The sequence below is a fragment of the Babylonia areolata genome, chromosome 34, assembly GCF_041734735.1.
Source record: "Babylonia areolata isolate BAREFJ2019XMU chromosome 34, ASM4173473v1, whole genome shotgun sequence".
Taxonomy (NCBI): Eukaryota; Metazoa; Mollusca; class Gastropoda; order Neogastropoda; family Buccinidae; genus Babylonia; species Babylonia areolata.
In genome coordinates, this window is record NC_134909.1 from 2,022,939 (window position 1) to 2,049,720 (window position 26,782).

At 48.2% G+C, this 26,782-nt stretch overlaps 1 protein-coding gene across 4 annotated transcripts in view; it reads left to right on the forward strand.

The window, feature by feature from the left end:
• LOC143277304 (uncharacterized) overlaps positions 1-26,782 on the forward strand; it is a 153,194-nt gene that overhangs the window by 17,304 nt on the left and 109,108 nt on the right. The window lies entirely within an intron of this gene.

Sequence of the window (26,782 nt, forward strand, 5' to 3'; positions counted from 1 at the left end):
TGGTTAAAGCGTTGGACTGTCAATCTGAGGGTCCCGGGTTCGAATCACGGTGACGGCGCCTGGTGGGTAAAGGGTGGAGATTTTTCCGATCTCCCAGGTCAACATATGTGCAGACCTGCTAGTGCCTGAACCCCCTTCGTGTGTAAACGCATGCGGAAGATCAAATACGCACGTTAAAGATCCTGTGATCCATGTCAGTGTTCGGTGGGTTATGGAAACAAGAACATACCCAGCATGCACCCCCCCGAAAACGGAGTATGGCTGCCTACAGGGCGGGGTAAAAACGGTCATTCACATAAAAGCCCACTCGTGTGCATACGAGTGAACGCAGAAGAAGAAGGTGGCCCAGTGGTAACATGTCTGCCAGTGGAAGCGAGAGAATCTGAGTTTACTGGTTCAAATCCCACACTGGCCAGTTCTTTCTCCCCTGCCTCTGGACCTGGAGTGGTGGTCTGGACGCTAGTTTACTGGATGAGGTGATTACACAGACCAACAGCCTGTCCAGATCCCAGACTGGATGTTTTCCGTGGATTCACATCCGTTGAGACCTTTTTGCCCCCCCCCCCCCCCCCCCCCCCCCGAGGTTCTGGTTGAAAAGGCAAGGTGTGACTCATCTGGCAGGGTGGGCTGTGGTTGTGTGCACGCCTCCTGTGGGTTTGGATGGCACATGTTCCCTGCACGCTGCGGCCCAGGTAACGATAAAGCTGCTGCTCAGGTGTAGCCAGCTGCGTGATAAAGTCCTCCGGGGAGATGACGGGTTGTTCAGTCAACACGCTCCAGCTGGCGTCCTCGCCTCCGTGGTGTGATCTCATCCTCATCTCGGGTGGGGGTGGGGGGGGGGGGGATGAGATGGAGGGTGGGGGAGGGAGATTGGGGGATGGTAGCAGAGGACAGGGGTGTGGGGAGGTTGTAAGGGTGGTGGTGGTGTTTGAATCACTCCCCCCCCCAACACCCCTCTCCTCCCCTACACCCCATAAAGAAGAGAACTGATAATTAGGGAAAACCTGTTGTGACCAGGACAAGGTGAACCTGATGAACTGACACAGCAGCAGATCAATAGTGCCTGGTGGTGGTGGCAGTGGTGATGATGGCGGTGGCGGTGGTGGTGGTGGTGGTTGGTCACTGTGTATAGTGAGGAGTGGTGATTCGCTCAGGTCAGGATATCTGTAGTCTGTACACTTCACCACGCCCAGCCCCCCTCCCCACCTCCACCCATAATGGACTTGTTGCAGAATACAGTTTACACACTGACTGATGGAGAGAGAGAGAACAGGTTGTGACAGGGGAGTGTGTGAAGGGGGGCAAAGAGGAGGAATAGATGGATAAGCAGGAGAATATGTTTTAAAATACTGATGAGATCTGTGATAGAATGATGAACTTATTGATGGATATCAGAGAAAATCCGTTTTAAAATACTGATGAGATCTGTGATAGAATGATGAACTTACTGATGGATATGAGAGATAATCTGTTTTAAAACACTGAGATCTGTGATAGAATGATGAACTTACTGATGGATATGAGAGAAAATCTGTTTTAAAACACTGATGAGATCTGTGATAGAATGATGAACTTATTGATGGATATCAGAGATAATCTGTTTCAAAACACTGATGAGATATGTGATAGAATGATGAACTTATTGATGGATATCAGAGATAATCTGTTTTAAAACACTGATGAGATCTGTGATAGAATGATGAACTTATTGATGGATAAATGGTAATCTTGTTTTTTCGTGGGCTGCAACTCCAATGTTCACTCATATGTACACGAGTGGGCTTTTACAAATTACATGTATGACTGTTTTTACCCCACCATGTAGGCAGCCATACTCCGTTTTCAGGGGTGAATGGTGATCATTTATACAGACTGCCGCTTACCCTAATGGGGGCTTGTGGTGTTGACAATAACAGTTTATATATATATATATATATATATATATATATATATATATATATATATACATACCTGCCAGTACAGCATACCATAAACAAACAGATCAGTCAGCGCTTACATCAGTTGCGGGCCGCAACTCCAGTGTTTGTTCTTTCTCAGAGTTTTTAGGCATTCACACAGGCAGCCACATTCCATTTTCTGGGGGTGTGCAGGACAGGTTCTGTTCCATCTCCATTCCTCCACCAAATGCCGACTCAGATCCTTCACATGTGCATTTCTTTATACTGAACACATACATTGGTGCTCAAGTACGCCAAACCATCTAGCAATATTGGGCCAAATGTGAACAATATTTGTATACCCCCAGAAAATGGTATGTGGCTGCCTGAATGCCTAAAACTCGGATAAAGAACAGACGTTGGAGTAGCCGCCCACAAACGCGAAAGAAGAAAAAATGATAACGTCAGTTCTGCCTTCAGAAGTGGAAGCTAAGGAAAGTCCACAGGGAAAGCTCCTGGGAGCCGGATGTAACATCACCTTCACCCCTGGCTTGCTACACTGGAAGCAGAACAGAAACTGAGTGAAGGTGGTATCACGCCCAGCTTCTAGGATTCCTGGATCTCTCTTTTCCCTGTTGTCTCTGTCTATCCCCTGCCCCCATCCTTTTCCCTGTTGTCTCTGTCTATCCCCTGCCCCCATCCTTTTCCATGTTGTCTCTGTCTATCCCCTGCCCCTATCCTTTTCCCTGTTGTCTCTGTCTATCCCCTGCCCCCATCCTTTTCCCTGTTGTCTCTGTCTATCCCCTGCCCCCATCCTTTTCCCTGTTGTCTCTGTCTATCCCCTGCCCCCATCCTTTTCCCTGTTGTCTCTGTCTATCCCCTGCCCCCATCCTTTTCCATGTTGTCTCTGTCTATCCCCTGCCCCCATCCTTTTCCATGTTGTCTCTGTCTATCCCCTGCCCCCATTCTTTTCCATGTTGTCTCTGTCTATCCCCTGCCCCCATCCTTTTCCATGTTGTCTCTGTCTATCCCCTGCCCCCATCCTTTTCCCTGTTGTCTCTGTCTATCCCCTGCCCCTATCCTTTTCCCTGTTGTCTCTGTCTATCCCCTGCCCCCATCCTTTTCCATGTTGTCTCTGTCTATCCCCTGCCCCCATCCTTTTCCCTGCTTGTCTCTCTGTTCCCCCTCCCCCTCCTTTTCCTTGTTTGTCTCTCTGTACCCCTTCTTCCCCCTCCTCCGTCCTTTTCCCTGTTTCTCTCTCTGTTCCCCCACTCCTCCTCCTTTTCCCTGTTTGTCTCTCTGTTCCCCCACTCCTCCTCCTTTTCCCTGTTTGTCTGTCTGTTCCCCTTCTTCCCTCTCCTTTTCCCTGTTTGTCTCTCTGTTCCCCCACTCCTCCTCCTTTTCCCTGTTTGTCTCTCTGTTCCCCCACTCCCCCTCCTTTTCCCTGTTTGTCTCTCTGTTCCCCCACTCCTCCTCCTTTTCCCTGTTTGTCTCTCTGTTCCCCCACTCCCCCTCCTTTTCCCTGTTTGTCTCTGTTCCCCCTCCCCCTCCTTTTCCCTGTTTGTCTCTCTGTTCCCCTTCTTCCCTCTCCTTTTCCCTGTTTGTCTCTCTGTTCCCCTTCTTCCCTCTCCTTTTCCCTGTTTGTCTCTCTGTTCCCCTTCTTCCCTCTCCTTTTCCCTGTTTGTCTCTCTGTCCCCCCTCCTTTTCCCTGTTTGTCTCTCTGTTCCCCTTCTTCCCTCTCCTTTTCCCTGTTTGTCTCTCTGTTCCCCTTCTTCCCTCTCCTTTTCCCTGTTTGTCTCTCTGTTCCCCTTCTTCCCTCTCCTTTTCCCTGTTTGTCTCTCTGTCCCCCCTCCTTTTCCCAGTTTGTCTCTCTGTACCCCTTCTCCCCCCTCCTTTTCCCTGTTTGTCTCTCTGTCCCCCCTCCTTTTCCCAGTTTGTCTCTCTGTTCCCCTTCTTCCCTCTCCTTTTCCCTGTTTGTCTCTCTGTTCCCCTTCTTCCCTCTCCTTTTCCCTGTTTGTCTCTCTGTTCCACTTCTTCCCTCTCCTTTTCCCTGTTTGTCTCTCTGTACCCCTTCTTCCCTCTCCTTTTCCCTGTTTGTCTCTCTGTTCCCCCTCCTTTTCCCTGTTTGTCTCTCTGTTTCCCTTCTTCCCTCTCCTTTTCCCTGTTTGTCTCTCTGTTTCCCTTCTTCCCTCTCCTTTTCCCTGTTTGTCTGTCTGTTCCCCTTCTTCCCTCTCCTTTTCCCTGTTTGTCTCTCTGTCCCCCCTCCTTTTCCCAGTTTGTCTCTCTGTTCCCCTTCTTCCCTCTCCTTTTCCCTGTTTGTCTCTCTGTACCCCTTCTCCCCCCCCCTCCTTTTCCCTGTTTGTCTCTCTGTTCCCCTCCTCCCCCCTCCCCCTCCTTTTCCCTGTTTGTCTCTCTGTTCCCGTCCTCCCCCCTCCCCCTCCTTTTCCCTGTTTGTCTCTGTACCCCTACTGCCCTATCATGCACCACCCCAGACCACCAGGGCATGTGTATAAAGTATACACAGGAAGAGTTTTAGGCACTGGGAGGTCTGCACATCTGTTAGCCTTGGAGATTGGTGATAAAAAAAAACTCTCCACCCTTATCTTATCAGGCGCAGTCAGGAATCAAACCTAGGAGCAGAGGATTGGAAGTCCTGGGCACTAACCACTTTACTGTTACACCAAGACCCTTTCAGAGCTCGGCAGGTTATGGAAACACAAACATACCCAGCAATGACACCCCTGAAAACGCTGTTTGGATGCCTAAATGTGGTTTAAAACAGTCATGCACATAAAAACCCACTCTCCAAAAGAGGGAACGCGGCCGGCTGCAGCCCACGACTGCAGAAAGAAATGAAAGCTTCACAGCTGCCTTCCATTCCAGCACCAAGGAGTTGAGCCAAAGAGCACTGAGGTGTAGTCTCTGGTTCAGCTGCAGGAGCCAGCTGTTTGCTGCCCCCCCACCCCCCACCCCCTCCTCCCTCTCTCTGTTCCCCTGCTCCCCCCACCCTCCCTCGCACACCCCCAATCTGACATCAGTCATTCCGGATGACCACAGCAGCAGCGGTGGGGAGTTTACTTTTTTGTTAAGTTCATGTTGGTGAGGAGGATGCATGCAGGTTATGTACCACCCTGTTCGTTCGTTAGTTCTTTAGTTTTACGTCTTTTCACTGTAAGTGATATTAGACGAGGGAAGGAAAAAAATCGAGTGGGAGGAGGGGGGGGGGGGTGGGTGGGAATTACTGTGTACGCATACGAGTAAGTGAAGTGTGTGTGTGTGTGTGTGTGTGAAAATTATTGATTTAAGTTTTGTTTAAAAAAATAAACAAAACATCATAACAATATAACACATTTCTAATGAAAAACTAACAACTATAACAGCGAACCAACTGGACTATTTAACAAAGAGTTGAAAAAGTCATACATTAGCAATGGAGTGCTGAAGATCGTCAACGCTGAAGATGATTTCAGTTCAGGAATTTGAGACTTTAATATGTCGCAAGTTGGTATATGATCGGCTGTTATGTGAGCACCACAGATGCAAGAAACATTACTGACATATTTTGTCCTGTGTTGGTGGTGACGTGTGTGGTGTCTACCTGTCTGATGTACCTGGGTATTGATGGTGAAGTGTGTGCTGTCTACCTGTGTGATGTACCTGGGTATTGATGGTGAAGTGTGTGGTGTCTACCTGTCTGATGTACCTGGGTATTGATGGTGAAGTGTGTGGTGTCTACCTGTCTGATGTACCTGGGTATTGATGGTGAAGTGTGTGCTGTCTACCTGTCTGATGTACCTGGGTATTGATGGTGAAGTGTGTGGTGTCTACCTGTCTGATGTACCAGGGTATTGATGGTGAAGTGTGTGGTGTCTACCTGTCTGATGTACCAGGGTATTGATGGTGAAGTGTGTGGTGTCTACCTGTCTGATGTACCTGGGTATTGATGGTGAAGTGTGTGGTGTCTACCTGTCTGATGTACCTGGGTATTGATGGTGAAGTGTGTGGTGTCTACCTGTGTGATGTACCTGGGTATTGATGGTGAAGTGTGTGGTGTCTACCTGTCTGATGTACCTGGGTATTGATGGTGAAGTGTGTGCTGTCTACCTGTCTGATGTACCTGGGTATTGATGGTGAAGTGTGTGGTGTCTACCTGTCTGGTTTACCTGGGTATTGATGGTGAAGTGTGTGGTGTCTACCTGTCTGATGTACCTGGGTATTGATGGTGAAGTGTGTGGTGTCTACCTGTCTGATGTACCAGGGTATTGATGGTGAAGTGTGTGGTGTCTACCTGTCTGATGTACCTGGGTATTGATGGTGAAGTGTGTGCTGTCTACCTGTCTGATGTACCTGGGTATTGATGGTGAAGTGTGTGGTGTCTACCTGTCTGATGTACCTGGGTATTGATGGTGAAGTGTGTGGTGTCTACCTGTCTGATGTACCTGGGTATTGATGGTGAAGTGTGTGGTGTCTACCTGTCTGGTTTACCTGGGTATTGATGGTGAAGTGTGTGGTGTCTACCTGTCTGATGTACCTGGGTATTGATGGTGAAGTGTGTGGTGTCTACCTGTCTGATGTACCAGGGTATTGATGGTGAAGTGTGTGGTGTCTACCTGTCTGATGTACCTGGGTATTGATGGTGAAGTGTGTGCTGTCTACCTGTCTGATGTACCTGGGTATTGATGGTGAAGTGTGTGGTGTCTACCTGTCTGATGTACCTGGGTATTGATGGTGAAGTGTGTGGTGTCTACCTGTCTGATGTACCTGGGTATTGATGGTGAAGTGTGTGCTGTCTACCTGTCTGATGTACCTGGGTATTGATGGTGAAGTGTGTGGTGTCTACCTGTCTGATGTACCAGGGTATTGATGGTGAAGTGTGTGCTGTCTACCTGTCTGATGTACCTGGGTATTGATGGTGAAGTGTGTGGTGTCTACCTGTCTGATGTACCTGGGTATTGATGGTGAAGTGTGTGGTGTCTACCTGTCTGATGTACCCGGGTATTGATGGTGAAGTGTGTGGTGTCTACCTGTCTGATGTACCAGGGTATTGATGGTGAAGTGTGTGGTGTCTACCTGTCTGATGTACCTGGGTATTGATGGTGAAGTGTGTGCTGTCTACCTGTCTGATGTACCTGGGTATTGATGGTGAAGTGTGTGGTGTCTACCTGTCTGATGTACCTGGGTATTGATGGTGAAGTGTGTGGTGTCTACCTGTCTGATGTACCTGGGTATTGATGGTGAAGTGTGTGCTGTCTACCTGTCTAGTTTACCTGTTGGTGTCTATAGATCTACCTGTCTAGTGTCTGATGTACCTGTTGGTGTCTGCCTACCTGTCTGATGTCCATGTTGGTGTCTACCTACCTGTCTGATGTACCTGGCTCTGAGAGGTACCATGGCAGAACCAGGCGCTGGATTTATGACCCAGTGTTCACCAGCGATCAACTGGTTCCAGGCCCCGTTTGGGCACAGTGTTGGGGTCTTGGGAGAGTCAGCTTCCTCCAGTTTTTCCCACCCAGGGGTGTGAACGGGTACCTGATGGTCAGGCAAGGTTAAAACGGCAAAAGGAGAGGACTGGGCCCCACCTTCTTCTGCCGAGCCCTGGACACAGTGGGTATGAATTCACTGCCTTCCTGTGCCGAGCCCTAGACACAGTGGGTATGAATTCACTGCCTTCCTATGCCTAGCCCTAGGCACAGTGGGTATGAATATACTGCCTTCCTGTGCCCAGCCCTGGACAGAGTGGGTATGAATTCGCTGCCTTCCTATGCCCAGCCCTGGACACAGTGGGTATGAATTCACTGCCTTCCTATGCCCAGCCCTGGACACAGTGGGTATGAATTCACTGCCTTCCTGTGCCCAGCCCTGGACACAGTGGGTATGAATTCACTGCTTTCCTGTGCTGAGCCCTGGACATAATGGGTATGAGTTCACTGCCTTCCTATGCCCAGCCCTGGACACAGTGGGTATGAATTCACTGCCTTCTTATGCCCAGCCCTTGACACAGGGGGTATGAATTCACTGCCTTCCTATGCCCAGCCCTGGACACAGGGGATATGAATTCACTGCCTTCCAATGCCCAGCCCTGGACACAGTGGGTATGAATTCACTGCCTTCCTGTGCCCAGCCCTGGACACAGGGGGTATGAATTCACTGCCTTCCTGTGCCCAGCCCTGGACACAGTGGGTATGAATTCATTGCCTTCCTGTGCTGAGCCCTGGACATAATGGGTATGAGTTCACTGCCTTCCTATACCCAGCCCTGGACACAGTGGGTATGAATTCACTGCCTTCCTGTGCCCAGCCCTGGACACAGTGGGTATGAATTCACTGCTTTCCTGTGCTGAGCCCTGGACATAATGGGTATGAGTTCACTGCCTTCCTATGCCCAGCCCTGGACACAGTGGGTATGAATTCACTGCCTTCTTATGCCCAGCCCTTGACACAGGGGGTATGAATTCACTGCCTTCCTATGCCCAGCCCTGGACACAGGGGATATGAATTCACTGCCTTCCAATGCCCAGCCCTGGACACAGTGGGTATGAATTCACTGCCTTCCTGTGCCCAGCCCTGGACACAGGGGGTATGAATTCACTGCCTTCCAATGCCCAGCCCTGGACACAGTGGGTATGAATTCATTGCCTTCCTGTGCTGAGCCCTGGACATAATGGGTATGAGTTCACTGCCTTCCTATACCCAGCCCTGGACACAGTGGGTATGAATTCACTGCCTTCCTGTGCCCAGCCCTGGACACAGTGGGTATGAATTCGCTGCCTTCCTGTGCCCAGCCCTGGACACAGTGGGTATGAATTCGCTGCCTTCCTATGCCCAGCCCTGGACACAGTGGGTATGAATTCACTGCCTTCCTGTGCCCAGCCCTGGACACAGTGGGTATGAATTCACTGCCTTCCTGTGCTGAGCCCTGGACATAATGGGTATGAGTTCACTGCCTTCCTATGCCCAGCCCTGGACACAGTGGGTATGAATTCACTGCCTTCCTGTGCTGAGCCCTGGACACAATGGGAATAATTCACTGCCTTTTCCTGTGTCAAGCCCTGGACACAGTGGGTATGAATTCACTGCCTTCCTGTGCCTAGCTCTGGACACAGTGGGTATGAATTCACTGCCAATCTGGCTGTTAAAAGTGATGTAGGACCGGGTACCCTTTTCACCTGAAGCTGGGTGGGCTTGACAATGAAGCAGGTGAGGTATGCTGTGTGGCCGGGTGCCTGGTAAGGGAAGATGGCTGGCCATCAGGGCAGGAATTTATGGGAGGCCCTCCTACTTCACCTCCACCCGTCTGCTGTTTGTGGGCTAATTGGTAGGAGGGGGTCTGGGGGGAGAGTGGTCAGGCCTGCAGGCTGTAGTCTGAAGGGTGTCTAGGGTGGCTGTGGGGTTGGGGCTTTTTTTGGTGATGTTTTTTTTTTTTTTTTTTTTTTTTTGTTTTTTTGTCCAGGTCTTGCATTTTGTGTGTGTTGTGTAGTGTTGTGTGTGTGTGTGTGTGTGTGTGTGTGTGTGTGTGTGTGTGTGTGTGTGTGTGTGTGTAGTGTAGCTTTTGTTGGTGGGTGTTTTTTTTGTGTCCAGGTCTTGCATTTTGTGTGTGTGTGTGTGTTTGTGTTTGTGTTTGTGTGCTGTGTAGTGTTGTGTAGTGTGTTGTGTGCGTGTGTGTTGTGTAGTGTGTTGTGTGTGTTGTGTAGTGTTGTGTGTGTGTTGTGTGTGTGTGTGTGTGTGTGTTGTGTGTGTGTGTAGTGTAGCTTTTGTTGGTGGGTGTTTTTTTTGTGTCCAGGTCTTGCATTTTGTGTGTGTGTGTGTGTGTGTGTGTGTGTGTGTGTGTGTTTGTGTTTGTGTGCTGTGTAGTGTTGTATAGTGTGTTGTGTGCGTGTGTGTTGTGTAGTGTTGTGTGTGTTGTGTAGTGTTGTGTGTGTGTTGTGTGTGTGTGTGTGTGTTGTGTGTGTGTGTAGTGTAGCTTTTTTTGGTGGTTATTTTCTTTTGTCCAGGTCTTGCATTTTGTGTGTGTTTGTGTGTGGTGTTGTGGTGTGTGTGTGTGTGTGTCACTGTGTGTGTGTGTGTGTGTGTGTGTGTGTGTGTGTGTGTGTGTGTGTGTGTGTGTAGTGTTGTGTGTGTGTGTTGTGTAGTGTTGTGTAGTGTTGTGTGTTGTTTGTGTGTGTGTGTGTGTGTTGTGTGTGTGTGTGTGTTGTGTGTGTGTTGTGTGTGTTGTGTGTGTGTAGTGTAGCTTTTGTTGGTGGATGTTTTTTTTTTGTCCAGGTCTTGCATTTTGTGTGTGTGTGTGTGTGTGTGTTTGTGTGCTGTGTAGTGTTGTGTGTGTGTTTGTGTTTGTGTGCTGTGTAGTGTTGTGTGTGTTGTGTGTTGTGTAGTGTTGTGTGTGTGTGTGTGTTGTGTAGTGTTGTGTGTGTTGTGTGTTGTGTAGTGTTGTGTGTGTTGTGTGTTGTGTAGTGTTGTGTGTGTGTGTAGTGTTGTGTGTGTGTGTGTGTTGTGTAGTGTTGTGTGTGTGTGTGTGTGTGTGTGTGTGTGTGTGTGTGTGTGTGTGTGTGATTCTGCAGGAAGCTAACTGGCTTGACTTTTCAACTTACCCCCGAAAACGGAGTATGGCTGCCTACATGGCGGGGTAAAAACGGTCATACACGTTAAAGCCCACTCGTGTGGATACGAGTGAACGCAGAAGAAGAAGAAGACTTTTCAACTTGAGAGAGAGACAGAGAGTGAGAGACAGAGAGGGTGGGGTGCGGGAGGAGAGATAGGGAGGAAGGATGAAGAGGATGAACATTCTCCCTCTCTGTCTCTCTCTTCCCCCCCATCTCTCTCTCTCTCTTCACCCCTCTCTCCCCCCCTCTCTTTGTCTCTCTCTTCCCCCCCCCATCTCTCTCTCTCTCTTCACCCCTCTCTCCCCCCCTCTCTTTGTCTCTCTCTTCCCCCCATCTCTCTCTCTCTCTTCACCCCTCTCTCCCCCCCCCTCTTTGTCTCTCTCTGCCCCCCCCCAATCTCTCTCTCTCTTCACCCCTCTCTCCACCCCCTCTCTTGTCTCTCTCTGCCCCCCCCCCCATCTCTCTCTCTTCACCCTCTCTCCCCCCCTCTCTTTGTCTCTCTCTTCCCCCCCATTCTCTCTCTCTCTCTTCACCCCTCTCTCCCCCCCCTCTCTTTGTCTCTCTCTTCCCCACCCCCCATCTCTCTCTCTCTCTTCACCCCTCTCCCCCCCTCTCTTTGTCTCTCTCTGCCCCCCCCCATCTCTCTCTCTCTCCACCCCTCTCTCCCCCCCCTCTCTTTGTCTCTCTCTGCCCCCCCCCCATCTCTCTCTCTTCACCCCTCTCTCCACCCCCTCTCTTTGTCTCTCTCTGCCCCCCCATCTCTCTCTCTTCACCCCTCTCTCCCCCCCTCTCTTTGTCTCTCTCTTCCCCCCCCCCATCTCTCTCTCTCTCTTCACCCCTCTCCCCCCCCTCTCTTTGTCTCTCTCTGCCCCCCCCATCTCTCTCTCTCTTCACCACTCTCTCCCCCCCCCTCTCTTTGTCTCTCTCTTCCCCCCCATCTCTCTCTCTCTCTTCACCCCTCTCCCCCCCCCCCTCTCTTTGTCTCTCTCTTCCCCCCCATCTCTCTCTCTCTCTTCACCCCTCTCTCCCCCCCCTCTCTGTCTCTCTCTCCCCCCCCAATCTCTCTCTCTCTCTTCACCCCTCTCCCCCCCTCTCTTTGTCTCTCTCTGCCCCCCCCCCCATCTCTCTCTCCACCCCTCTCTTCCCCCCCCTCTCTTTGTCTCTCTCTGCCCCCCCATCTCTCTCTCTCTTCACCCCTCTCTCCCCCCCCTCTCTTTGTCTCTCTCTGCCCCCCCCATCTCTCTCTCTCCACCCCTCTCTTCCCCCCCCCTCTTTGTCTCTGCCCCCCCATCTCTCTCTCTCTCTTCACCCCTCTCTCCCCCCCCTCTCTTTGTCTCTCTCTGCCCCCCCCATCTCTCTCTCTTCACCCCTCTCTCCCCCCCTCTCTTTGTCTCTCTCTCCCCCCCCCATCTCTCTCTCTCTCTTCACCCCTCCCCCCCCTCTCTTTGTCTCTCTCTGCCCCCCCCCCATCTCTCTCTCTCTTCACCCCTCTCTCCCCCCCCTCTCTTTGTCTCTCTCTTCCCCCCATCTCTCTCTTCACCCCTCTCTCCCCCCCCTCTCTTCACCCCCTCTCTCTCTTTACCCCCTCTCTCTCCTTCCATCCCTTCTTCCCCCCTCGCTCTCTTTCACCACCTCCATGCTCTCCCTCCTCCTCATCTCCCTCTCCCACCCTCTCTCTCTCCCCCCTTTCTCTTCTTCTGTCTCTCTATTTCCCTCTCTCCTCTCTTTCCCCAGACCCTCTCTTCCTTCTATCTCTCTCTCTTGCTCTCTGCAGGGCTGCCTACCGTCCCGGGGTACGGGTATTTGTCCCGGAAAACAATGAAAACGGACAGTCCGTCCCGGGAATCCACTTTTCGGTTTCGTGTCCCGGGGAAAAAGTCTTTAGGCGAATACGCATCGACTGACTATGGCCACACCGCCAAAAGTGTGACCAGCGCGCATGCGTATAGGCCGATGTGGAACTTTCGAGAGAGATTGAAATAATGGCGTCGAAGCGAAGCAGCAAGGAGTGCGAATCTACATCGAAGAAGATAGCAAAACGGCATCAAACTTTCATTGCGAAGTACACCGAGACATGGCCGATATTGTACATAGTGTAAATAAAGGTAATTTTTCATTTCATTTTCTTTGAGGTGGTAAAATCTGACGTCATAAGAGGTGTCCCAGGAAATCAGGCTTTGTCCCTGGTTTTTAAGATGTGTGTCCCTGGAACTTGAAAAGGGGGGTAGGCAGCACTGTCTCTGTCTCTCTATTTACCTCCCTCTCTCTCCTTCTACCCCCCTCTTCCCCCCTCACTCTCACTCTCTTTCTCCACCTCCCTGCTGTCCCTCCCCCTCATCTCCCTCTCCCTCTCTCTCTCCCCCCCCCCGCCCCCCCCCGTCTTCTTCTGTCTCTCACCCATCTGTATTTCCCTCTCTCCTCTCTTTCCCCAGTCCCTCTCTCTCCCCTCTCTCTCTTGCTCTCTGTCTCTCTCTTTACCTCCCTCTCTCTCCTTCCATCCCCTCCCCCCCCCCTCAATCTCACTGTCTTTTCTCCACCTCCCTGCTCTCCTCCCCCTCATTTCCCTCTCTCCCCCATCCCCCCCCCCCTTCATTCTCCCTCTCTCTCTCTGCCCCCCTCTCTCTCGCCTCCCCCCCTCTCATCCCCCCCTCTCTCTCTCCCCTTCTCTCTCTCTCTCTCTGGCTCTCTGTCTCTCTCTCTCTCTCCAGATATATCTCTCTTTCTCACACTCCCTCGCTCCCTCTCTGTTTACTGAGAGTTCCATTTTCTTCCCTTGCAGTAAGCTCAGATTGGATGGGTGTGTGTGTGTGGGGGGGGGGGGGGGGGGGTGAGTAGTGGGGAGGGGGGGAAAGCCAGGGGGTGGTGGGGGTGGGGGGTGAAGGGGGCAGTGAGATTTGTGATGGTTGTGGGAAATAGAACTGCACACCTGTTTCAAGCAGTCACAGGTGTATAAACAGATGGTCAGGCCATTCCATTTCTGTGCCTGTTCTTGTGATAAATGAAAAACAGACACCAAATGTGTGTGTGTGTGTGTGTGTGTGTGTGTGTGTACCGATTCTTTTCTCTTCACACATTACACAGCATTTTGTCAGATATTACACAGCTTTGTTCACACATAACACAGCCTTGTTCACGTCTAACACAGCCTTCTTCACACATTACACAGCATTGATAAGATATCACACGGCATTGTTCACGCATAACACAGCATTGTTTACACATCACAACACACAGCATTGTTCACACATAACACAGCATTGTTCACGCATCACATTACACATTGCTTGTATGTTCCATACACAACGTTGTTCACTTAGTACACAGCCTTGTTTACACATTACACAACATTACTCAACAGTGTCCACACGTTACACAGCATTACTCAACATTGTTCACACATAACGAGGCAGTGTTCACACATTTATGCAGCATTGTTCACATAATGAAAGTGTCGCCCAGTGGCAAAATTCTGTAGAAAATTTCACTTTGATTGTTAAACGATACACTTGCTGAGAGAGAGGCAGAAAAGGAAAAGGTGGTGGTGCTTTGCGTTGATGTTCTCTCCCCTGACAGAGCAGCGTGAACGTCATACAGCGATCTCTGTTGTGACAAAACTTATTACGATGTGATATGATACGATACAGTATGCAATACGATAGAATGTCAATCACACTGCATTGTGTCATTACGGTATTGTATCGTATCATATAAATTATATGATACGATACAATACAGTATGATACAGTGCAGTGTGATAAATATGATGCGATACAATATGATGCAATGCAGTACAATACAATACAATAGATCATACACTGCAGTACAATGCAGTGCAATACAGTACGTTATGATGCAATGCAATGCAATGGTGAATGCAATACAATACAGCACAGTACAGCACAGTACAGTACAATGCTGTGCAATCCAGTCTGATAATATGATGCGATGCAATACAGTACAGTACAGTACAGTACAGTGCAGTGCAACACAGCAACACAATTCAATACAGCACAGCACAGCTCAGCACGACATGACACAACAGTCAGTGTAAAAGAGTTGCACAAAGCCCGTCTTGATACGCTCAAGCCGTATGCCTTTCTCCCCAGATCTTGGAGTGCATGGCCAGAAGGCAGCTTGCATGAAATGGATCCCTAGTGGCGGAAAGCCAAATAGACATGTCTGTTACGGTAGCAATGTAAATTATAGGCATGAATGCTGGATGGCATCCGTGTATGTATGTTTACGCAAGAGTAGGCTCTCATTTGTGGATTAATGCGTGCAAGAAGGCATAGCAGGCGTGCACAGGAGTACGCACCCGCTTACAAGCACATGCATGCAGGTACAGAAGCATGCACACATGCGCTAACTTATACAAAAGTGGGGCCCCATTTGTAGGGTACTGCGACGGGCGCAATAGCCGAGTGGTTAAAGCGTTGGACTGTCAATCTGAGGGTACCGGGTTCGAATCACAGTGACGGCGCCTGGTGGGTAAAGAGTGGAGATTTTTACGATCTCCCAGGTCAACATATGTGCAGACCTGCTGGTGCCTGAACTCCCTTCATGTGTATATGAAAGCAGAAGATCAAATAACGCACGTTAAAGATCCTGTAATCCATGTCAGCGTTCGGTGGGTTATGGAAACAAGAACATACCCAGCATGCACGCCCCCGAAAACGGGAGTATGGCTGCCTACATGGCGGGGTAAAAACGGTCATACACGTAAAAGCCCACTCGTGTGCATACGAGTGAACGCAGAAGAAGAAGAAGAAGTAGGGTGCTGCGTGTGAGAATGTGTATCAGGCGTGACTGAGAATCCACGTGTCCTTGTGTCCACAGTCAGCAAAGTGGCAGAGTGGGTAAGATGCTTATCCGCCAGTACAGTGCCCACCTGGGTCTGGGGTTCCAATCCCAGCTGACTGGAAAATCAGACTGGGCATCTCGTCCTTCGGATGAGTCGATAGACCAAGGTCCCGTGTGCAGCACGCGCTTGGCACGCTGAAAAACAGCCAATAGCAACAAAAGTGTTGTCCTCCGGCAAAATTCTGTAGAAGAAATTCACTTTGATAGGTACACACACACACACACAGACACACACACACACACACACACACACACACACAGACACGCACGCACGCACGCACGCGCGCACACACACACACACACAGACACACATACACACACACACACACACACACACACAGACACATACACACAGACACACAGACACACACACAGACACACACAGACACGCACGCACGCACGCACACACACACACACACACAAAGAGAGAGAGAGAGAGAAGTGTGTTGGGTTATGTTGCTGTCAAACACAGTGACCGCTCCTGAAGAAATTGAAACTGAAACGTTGTGCCTTTGGGAAAGGTATGATCGGGGGCAGGTGACTTCGTCAAGTCTCCACACCCAGCTCTTTCAAGTCTGGCCTTAAAAGCCACCTCTTCCCAAAATAGCCTCCCTTCCCTGCCTCTTCCTTGTCTTCAGTTCTGCTCCTTACTATCTCTGCGGCTGCCTTCACCTCTACACTCCATCTCGCTCTCTACGATTGGCTTCGGATCCACTCTGTTTACGCATACCCAGATTCAAACACTCGACGGTTGGCCGCCGTTCTTTCTCTGTCTCTGGACCTTGCATTTGGAATGAACTTCCTCTTTCGCTTTGTCAGATCTCCACACTCAGCTCTTTCAAGTCTGGCCTTAAAAGCCACCTCTTCCCAAAATAGCCTCCCTTCCCTGCCTCTTCCTTGTCTTCAGTTTCTCCAGTTTAAGAGTTATGCATGCGTGTGGGCGACTGGTGAGAAAGCGCTTTGATTTGTCTCTACACAAGATTCAGCGCTATATTAGTATATAAGTACCATTATTATTATTATTATTATTATCATTATTAATATTATTATTATTATTATTATTACGTCAGTTGTGGAAATTTCAAATAGTGGAAGGAGAGGACTGGGTTCCACCTCCCTTCACGGATCCCATTGACACAGGAACTCTCTACCTCCATGAGAGAACACCTGGTGGGACCTTTAACCCTTGACCTGTGTAGCAAAGCCTTGGTTTGGTGGTTCCGTGTGCAAACTGCCTGCACTGGGAAGCATCGGTCTGCTGCCTGTCTCTGACAAAATGGGCCCTCAGTCAGAGCATGTACGGGTTACGTACAAAGAAGTGATTGATTCAGCCAACAAAGAAGTGATTGATTCAGTCAACAAAGAAATTCAGCCAACAAAGAAGTGATTGATTCAGTCAACAAAGAAATTCAGCCAACAAAGAAGTGATTGATTCAGCCAACAAAGAAATTCAGCCAACAAAGAAGTGATTGATTCAGCCAACAAAGAAGTGATTGATTCAGCCAACAAAGAAATTCAGCCAACAAAGAAATTCAGCCAACAAAGAAGTGATTGATTCAGTCAACAAAGAAGTGATTGATTCAGCCAACAAAGAAGTGATTGATTCAGCCAACAAAGAAGTGATTGATTCAGTCAACAAAGAAATTCAGCCAACAAAGAAGTGATTGATTCAGCCAACAAAGAAATTCAGCCAACAAAGAAGTGATTGATTCAGCCAACAAAGAAGTGATTGATTCAGCCAACAAAGAAATTCAGCCAACAAAGAAGTGATTGATTCAGCCAACAAAGAAGTGATTGATTCAGCCAACAAAGAAATTCAGCCAACAAAGAAATTCAGCCAACAAAGAAGTGATTGATTCAGTCAACAAAGAAGTGATTGATTCAGCCAACAAAGAAGTGATTGATTCAGTCAACAAAGAAATTCAGCCAACAAAGAAATTCAGCCAAGAAAGAAGTGATTGATTCAGCCAACAAAGAAGTGATTGATTCAGTCAACAAAGAAATTCAGCCAACAAAGAAATTCAGCCAAGAAAGAAGTGATTGATTCAGCCAACAAAGAAGTGATTGATTCAGTCAACAAAGAAATTCAGCCAACAAAGAAATTCAGCCAAGAAAGAAGTGACTGATTCAGCCAACAAAAAAGTGATTGATTCAGTCAACAAAAAAGTGATTGATTCAGTCAACAAAGAAGTGATTGATTCAGCCAACAAAGAAGTGATGGATTCAGTCAACAAAAAAGAAAATAGTTCAGTCAGCAAAACCGTTATGAATTCCGTCCATCAAAAAGTAATGAACTCAGTCAACTAAAAAGGTAATGGATTCAGCCAACAGCAAAGACAGTAATACATTCAGTCAAAAAAAAGGAAAACGTAATTAATTCAGTCAGCCAAAAAGTAATGAATTCAGTCAGCCAAAAAGTAATGGATTCAGCCAACAGCAAAGACAGTAATACATTCAGTCAAAAAAAAGAGAAAAAAAAGAAAAGAAAAAAGTAATGACCAGTCAACTAAAAAGTAATGAATTCAGTCAACTAAAAAGTAATGGATTCAGCCAATAACAAAGACTTTTGTTGACTGAATACAATACTGTCTTTGTTATTGGCTGAATCCATTACTTTTTTTAGTTGACTGAAGTCATGAATTCAGTCAGCAAAAAGTCAGAAAAAAGTAATGAATTCATTCAACAAAAAACAACAACAACAAGAGAGGTAAGGCCTTCAAGACTCACTTGTGATAAATTAAATCCCCTAGCATTAATTACAGAGTAATTTCCCTTTTTTACTGCCCGCACCAAAACGTTTGCAAAATAAATAAAAATTCCATGCTTAGCAAAAGAAGTTCCTGTTTGAACAAAAAATGATAATAATGACTCCTCTTGTTGTTGTGTCAGAATAAGAGGTCAAAGTGCCAAGTTTAGAGAATACAAAAAATATAAATATAACAGTAAATGCAGTTTGCATATAATTAGGCTTCTTTTTTTAATTTTTTTGTGCCCATCCCAGAGGTGCAATATTGTTTTAAACAAGATGACTGGAAAGTACTGAATTTTTCCTATTTTTATGCCAAATTTGGTGTCAACTGACAAAGTATTTGCAGAGAAAATGTCAATGTTAAAGTTTACCACGGACACACAGACACACGGACACACACACACACACACACACACACACACACACACACACAGACAACCAAACACCGGGTTAAAACATAGACTCACTTTGTTTACACAAGTGAGGCAAAAAACCCGAACAACATAAAAGTAATTAATTCACAGTCAGTGTCACAAACCAACCGACAAGAAAACACGTGGGAAAAGAAGCAGAAGCCGACCTCAGACTAATTATTTTCATGGTGCACTGTCATGGATCTAGGCTGTCATTAAATCCGTCACTGACTGACAGGTACTGACGACTGCAGTGTCGAAAAGCGGCAGTAATCTTTAATTGCAACGGCTGGGTGCAGGGTGACCAGGTCATAGTTATACAGTGATGTCTTGGCTGGTTCACACACACACTCTTTCTTCTCCCCCCCCCCCCCCCAAACCCCCTCCTCCTCCCCCCCCTCCACCACACACAGTGTCACACACACATACAGTGTCACACACACACATGCATGCACACACACAGAGTGTCACACACACACACACAGCATCACACACACACACACAAACACACATTGTCACACACACACACACACACACACACACACACACACACACACACACACAGTGTCACACAAGCACATAAACACACACACAATCAGACAAGTGCGCCTGTGAGCTCACACACACAGACACACAGACACAGACACACACACACAGTGTTGGGGAGGGGGGGGGGGAGGTGTATCAAAATGTTTGTCCCTCAGTTCTCAGCAGAGGAGTGGAGGTGACAACAGCCACTGATGGTGTGTGGGTGGGAGGGAGGTGAGGGGGGTGTTCATGTGTGCGCGTTTGTGTACACATGTGTGAGTGTGTGTGTGTGTGTGTGGTGTGTGTGTAATATAGACATGTACACAACTTTTAATTGTGAACAGTATTCCAGGCAAGGTGTTGATGTAGGAGGTCTTTGGTCAGCACATTACAGCACAGCACAGCAGAGCACAATATGAGTATGATAAAATGCAGTACAGCACAGCACAGCACAGCACAGCACAGTACAGTACAGGACAGTATGAGTATAAATATAATATAAATATATAATGCTGTACAGCACAACACAGCACAGTACGACACAGCACAGCACAGCAGAGTACGAGTATGATATAATGCAGCACAGTACAGCACGATACAGTTGAGTACAGCACATCACAGAACATCACAGTATAGCACAGCACAGCACAGCACAGCACAGTGAGTATGATATAGCACAGCACAGCACAGCACAGTATGAGTATGATATAGTGCAATACAGCACATACATAATAATTCCAATCCAGTCCAGTGCAATGCAGTACAGTATAATAAAGGCACAGGGCATTACAATGCAGCACAGTGTTTGATATTACAGTGGAGAGATAATAACAACCTAGAAATGATTGCTGTCAGGTGTGTTCATTTAGGGGGTCGTTTGACAGCACAGTGCAGTGTAGTACAACACAGCACAGCACAGCATAGCACAGTGTGAGTATGATATAGTGCAATACAGCACAGCACAGCGCAGTGTAGTACAGTACAGCGCTGTACAGTGCAGTACAATCTGCAGTGTAGTACAGTACAGCTCTGTACAAAGTACAATCTGCAGTGTAGTACAGTACGGCTCTGTACAGTGCAGTACAATCTGCAGTGTAGTACAGTACAGCTCTGTACAGTGCAGTACAATCTGCAGTGTAGTACAGTACGGCTCTGTACAGTGCAGTACAATCTGCAGTGTAGTACAGTACAGTGCAGTACAATTTGCAGTGTAGTACAGTACAGCTCTGTACAGTGCAGTACAATCTGCAGTGTAGTACAGTACAATGCAGTACAATTTGCAGTGTAGTACAGTACAGCTCTGTACAGTGCAGTACAATCTGCAGTGTAGTACAGTACAATGCAGTACAATCTGCAGTGTAGTACAGTACAGCTCTGTACAGTGCAGTACAATCTGCAGTGTAGTACAGTACAGCTCTGTACAGTGCAGTACAATCTGCAGTGTAGTACAGTACAATGCAGTACAATCTGCAGAGTAGTACAGTACAGCTCTGTACAGTGCAGTACAATCTGTAGTGTAGTACAGTACGGCTCTGTACAATGCAGTACAATCTGCAGTGATACAGTACACAGCTGTACAATGAAGAACAGAACAGACCACCGTGTTGCCATACAGTACAGTACAGTACAGTAAAGCACAGTACACTTCTGACAGTACAGAACAGTTCACTATTATGGTGGTGGTGATACATACATAGTACCATCAGCTGCTACATTGCAATACAGTAATATACTTCCCTGTCCTTAAAGGCAAACCAGCATATTTTCAAAATGCACACACACACACACACACACACACACACAAAACCCAGTCACACCATTTCAACACTTCCCTATCCTTTTGGACACATTTTTTTTTTTAAGCACACACATACACAAAAACCAAACAAACCATACCATTACAACACTGTACAACTCCTTATCCTTTTAGACATATTTTTTAAAATGCATACACAAAAAAGCAACAAAACCATACCAGGTCATTACAACACAACAACACAACGCCCCATTCTTTTTGACAATCCTGCATGCTTTCAAAACACACACACACACACACAAAACGCAAGCCACCCACTCTGCCGCCCACGAAATGACAGCCAAGACAGAATGCAATGCAAAGCGCCACATTATGTAGTGAAGACTGTTACCGTACCCACTCTGGCACCCACGAAATAGACAGCCAAGACAGAATGCAATGCAAAGCGCCACATTATGTAGTGAAGACTGTTACCGTACCCACTCTGGCCCCCACGAAATAGACAGCCAAGACAGAATGCAATGCAAAGCGCCACATTATGTAGTGAAGACTGTTACCGTACCCACTCTGGCACCCACGAAATAGACAGCCAAGACAGAATGCAATGCAAAGCGCCACATTATGTAGTGAAGACTGTTATCCTAACCACTCTGGCCCCCACGAAATAGACAGCCAAGACAGAATGCAACGCAAAGCGCCACATTATGTAGTCAAGACTGTGTTACCCTACTCACTCTGGGCCCCACGAAATAGACAGCCAAGACAGAATGCAACGCAAAGCGCCACATTATGTAGTCAAGACTTTGTTACCGTACCCACTCTGGCCCCATAGACAGCCAAGACAGAATGCAATGCAAAGCGCCACATTATGTAGTCAAGACTGTGTTACCCTACTCACTCTGGGCCCCACGAAATACACAGGCAAGACAGAATGCAATGCAAAGCATCACATGATTACGAAGTGAACACTGTGTTACGCTACCCTCAGGAAATAGACAACTAAGAGAGAGATGAGAGAGAAGGCTGGGCAGCAGATAGTATCTTGGAGAACCAACTGAGCACCAATTACTGGGGGGGTCTGCCCTGTAAGAGACAGTACACCTGGGGTCTGTGCCCCCTTATCTCATGGCGGTGCCAGAGAACTGTGCAGGGAGTCGTGTTCCTGGGTTCGATAATCTGGGGAAAGGAAGTGTGGCGTAGTGGTCCAGTCATCGTGTACCTGACTGGTGTTTCCACAGGTTTAAACCCCCTATATAAGGACTCTGTGTGTGTGTGTGTGTGTGTGTGTGTGATCACAAGTTTCCATGTGTCTTTATGTATGCATGCACACGCACAGTGATACATTCATGGATCCACACTGACCACACCCACACACCATCTCACTGTGTTCAGACTGGCACATTGTCTGTCTCCTCTCTCTGTCTCTGTCTCTCTCTCTGTCTCTGTCTCACTCTCTCTGTCTCTCTCTCTCTATCTCTCACATTGTCTTGTCAGTTTCTCTCTCTCCCCCCCCCCTCTCTACCCCCCTCTCTCCTTCCCCTCTCTCCACCTCCTCTCTCTCCCTCTCTCTATCCCCCTCTCTCTCTCCCCTCTCTGGCTCTCACTCTCTCTTTCTCCCTGCTGTCACTCTCCCTCTCTGTCCTCCCCTCTCTCTCCCTCTCTCCCCCCCTCTCTCTCTCCCTCTCTGTCCCTCTCCCCCTCTCTCCCTCTCTCCCCCCTCTCTCTCACTCCCTCTGTCTCCCTCTCTCTCTCTCTCCTCCCTCTCTCTCTCTCCCCCTCTCTCTCTCCCCCTCTCACTCCTTCTCTCCCCCCCCTCTCTCACTCCTCTCCCCCCCTCTCTCTCACTCCAGCTGTCTCCCTCTCTATCTCTCTCTCCCCCCCTCTCTCTCTCCCCTTCTCTCTCTCCCCCTCTCTCTCTCCCCCTCTCACTCCTTCTCTCCCCCCCTCTCTCACTCCTCTTCCCCCCTCTCTCTCACTCCAGCTGTCTCCCTCTCTATCTCTCTCTCCCCCCCTCTCTCTCCCCCCCCTCTCTCTCCCCCCCCTCTCTCTCTCCCCCTCTCTCTCCCCCCCCTCTCTCTCCCCCCCCTCTCTCTCACTCCATCTGTCTCCCTCTCTGTCTCTCTCTCCTCCCCCCCTCTCTCTCTCCCCCTCTCTCTCACTCCATCTGTCTCCCTCTCTATCTCTCTCTCCTCCCCCCCTCTCTCTCTCTCCCCTTCTCTCTCTCCCCCTCTCACTCCCTCCCCCCCTCTCTCTCTTTCCTCCCCCCCCTCTCTCTCTCTCCCTCTGCTCCTCAGATGTTGGTGAGTCAGAACCTGTCTTCACACATTCCTTGCACACCCTGCACCACACACACTGTCTTTCTCTCCTGCCCTCTCTCTGTCTCTGTCTGTCTGTCTGTCTGTCTATCTGTCTCTCTTCCTTCTCACTCCCCACCCACTCTCTTTCTCAGGCTCTCTCTTTTTGCTGTTATCATACAGTGTGTTTTTTTTTGTTATTTTTTTGTTATTGGTGTTGATTTTTGTAAAGTTTCCCCCCTCACCCCCCCCCCGCCCCCCCCCCCACCCCCCCAATCCTTTTCCACCCCTTAATCTTGAGGGCTGAATGAAGGACAGCATTGTCTGTTTTGTCTCTTTTCCTTTGAGAACAATATTCAGTCATTCGTTCTCTCTCTCTTCCGCCACCCCCTCCGCCCCCCTTCTCTGTCTCTCACTGTCTCTGTGTTCTGATACGGTTTGTCCATTGTGCAAAAAAAAAAAAAAAAAATCAAAGGAAGATGAAGTGGAGTGATGGCCTAGAGGTAACGCGTCCGCCTAGGAAGCGAGAGAATCTGAGCGTGCTGGTTCAAATCACGGCTCAGCCGCCGATATTTTCTCCCCCTCCACTAGACCTTGAGTGGTGGTCTGGACGATAGTCATTCGGATGAGACGATAAACCGAGGTCCCATGTGCAGCATGCACTTAGCGCACGTAAAAGAACCCACGGCAACAAAAGGGTTGTTCCTGACAAAATTCTGTAGAAAAATCCACTTCGATAGGAAAAACAAATAAAACTGCATGCAGGAAAAAATACAAAAAAATGGGTGGCGCTGTAGTGTAGCGACGCGCTCTCCCTGGGGAGAGCAGCCCGAATTTCAGACAGAGAAATCTGTTGTGATAAAACGAAATACAAATACAAGTCCATTTTGTGCTAGATTGTACAGAACTGAGAGAACGGACTCAATCTTATATCATCATCTTACATGAACAGACTTTAAAAAAATAAACGAACAATCAGAGAACAGTTAATTCCAGGAAAAAAAAAAAATTCAAACAACCTTGTTTATTCAAACATGTCTTGTCGAAGTTATCTACAAACGAAAGTCTGTTTAAACAATTCACTCTTTATCTGTATATAAAGCGTTTAAATGGCAAAGTGCCTTCGTGACAACATGAACATACTGTGTATTTGTACACGACTTTCATCTTTATCCCCCTTCTAGTTCTAAGGGGCTCTGGCCGTTATGAATAAGCACTTAGAGCTTCAAGAATATGCACAATAGTAGGATGTCTCAATGAATAAAATAAATAAAATAAAAGGTCTTCAGTCTCTCTGTCAGTTTTTATCTCTCACTGTTTCTCTTCCCTCATTTCACAAATGTACATACATGTGCACACGCATACACACACACACACACACACACACACACACACACACACACACACATGAATGCATGTACACTCATGCACACACATGCACGAATGCATGCGCGCGCACACACACACACACATGAATGCATGTACACTCATGCACACACATGCACGTATGCATGCGCGCGCACGCACGCACGCACACACACACACACACACACACACACACACACACACACACACACACACACATGTGCACGCAGGCATGACACACACAAACATATGCACAAACACACACATGAATGCATGCACACATGTACACACACACACACACACAGTGACACACACACGCATGCTATGCATGCATGCATGATGCACCACACACACACACACACACACGCACACACATACATACTCACAATGTATGCACACACACACACACACACACACACACACACACACACACACATATCACAGGTTAGCAAGCATCACCCCACCACTGCAGCAATCAACAAACCTCCTGTCCCCTTCCCCCCACCCCCTCCCACCCTACAGCCATCTTTGATCTATAGAAATCTGCTTCCCTCCAACATTTCCCCTGGATTTCATACACCTTCCTTCACACACACCCCATCCCCACCCCAGCCTTCCTCTCGTTCTCTTGTGGTCAGCGTTCTTTCTCTCTGGGTCTGTGGGATTTCACACACACCCCCTCCCCACCCCTACCACCCTCTCGTCCACCTGTGCTCAGCGTTCTTTCTCTCTGGGTCTGTGGGATTTCACACACACCCCCTCCCCACCCCTACCACCCTCTCGTCCACCTGTGGTCAGCGTTCTTTCTCTCTGGGTCTGTGGGATTTCACACACACCCACTCCCCACCCCAACCACCCTCTCGTCCACCTGTGGTCAGCGTTCTTTCTCTCTGGGTCTGTGGGATTTCACACACACCCCCTCCCCACCCCTACCACCCTCTCGTCCACCTGTGGTCAGCGTTCTTTCTCTCTGGGTCTGTGGGATTTCACACACACCCCCTCCCCACCCCTACCACCCTCTCGTCCACCTGTGCTCAGCGTTCTTTCTCTCTGGGTCTGTGGGATTTCACACACACCCCCTCCCCACCCTTACCACCCTCTCGTCCACCTGTGCTCAGCGTTCTTTCTCTTCATGGTCCATCTGTCTGGAGCCAACTCCCTGTGCAGAACAGGAAATCTTCTTCTTCCTCTTGATTCAGGTCTTCCCTGAAAACCCTCTTCTTTAATCCTCTTGATTCAGGTCTTCCCTGAAAACCCTCTTCTTTAATCCTCTTCTTTAATCCTCTTGATTCAGGTCTTCTCTGAAAACCCTCTTCTTTAATCCTCTTCTTTAATCCTCTTGATTCAGGTCTTCCCTGAAAACCCTCTTCTTTAATCCTCTTGATTCATGTCTTCCCCAAAAACCCTCTTCTTTAATCCTCTTGATTCAGGTCTTCCCTGAAAACCCTCTTCTTTAATCCTCTTGATTCAGGTCTTCCCCAAAAACCCTCTTCTTTAATCCTCTTCTTTAATCCTCTTGATTCAGGTCTTCCCCAAAAACCCTCTTCTTTAATCCTCTTCTTTAATCCTCTTGATTCAGGTCTTCCCTGAAAACCCTCTTCTTTAATCCTCTTCTTTAATCCTCTTGATTCAGGTCTTCCCTGAAAACCCTCTTCTTTAAACTGATGTAGAATATTCCTGCTCCGTTGCTTTGTTCTTTGTGTGTGTGTGTGTGTGTGTGTGTGTGTGTGTGTGTGTGTGTGTGTGTGTGTAATATATCTCAAGTGAGTGTGTGTGTGTGTGTGTGTGTGTGTAATATATCTCAAGTGTGTGTGTGTGTGTGTATCTCAAGTGTGTGTGTGTGTGTGTGTGTGTGTGTCCCAAATCTTCAGATGGTTTCAGTGACTGTTTTTGAGAATGTGCATGATTCACGAGCCTCAATCTTAGGTCGATCCCAAATTATTAATTGGTCCAGATGTTAGATACACCAATGTGTGTGAGTGTGTGGATGTGTGTGTGTGTGTGGGGGTGGATGAGTGCTTGTGTGTGTGTGTGTGTGTGTGTGTGTAACAAAGAGTCCTCCACCCCATGACTGTATCGTATCTATGTGTGTGTGTGTGTGTATGTGTGTAGCAAATAGTCCTACAACTCGTGACTGTATAATAATAAGAGAGAGAGTGTGTGTGTGTGTGTGTGTGTGTGTATGAGAGAGAGAGAGAGAGAGAGAGAGAGAGAGTGTGTATTTGTATTTGTATTTCTTTTTATCACAACAGATTTCTCTGTGAGAAATTCGGGCTGCTCTCCCCAGGGAGAGCGCGTCGCTACACTACAGCGCCACCCATTT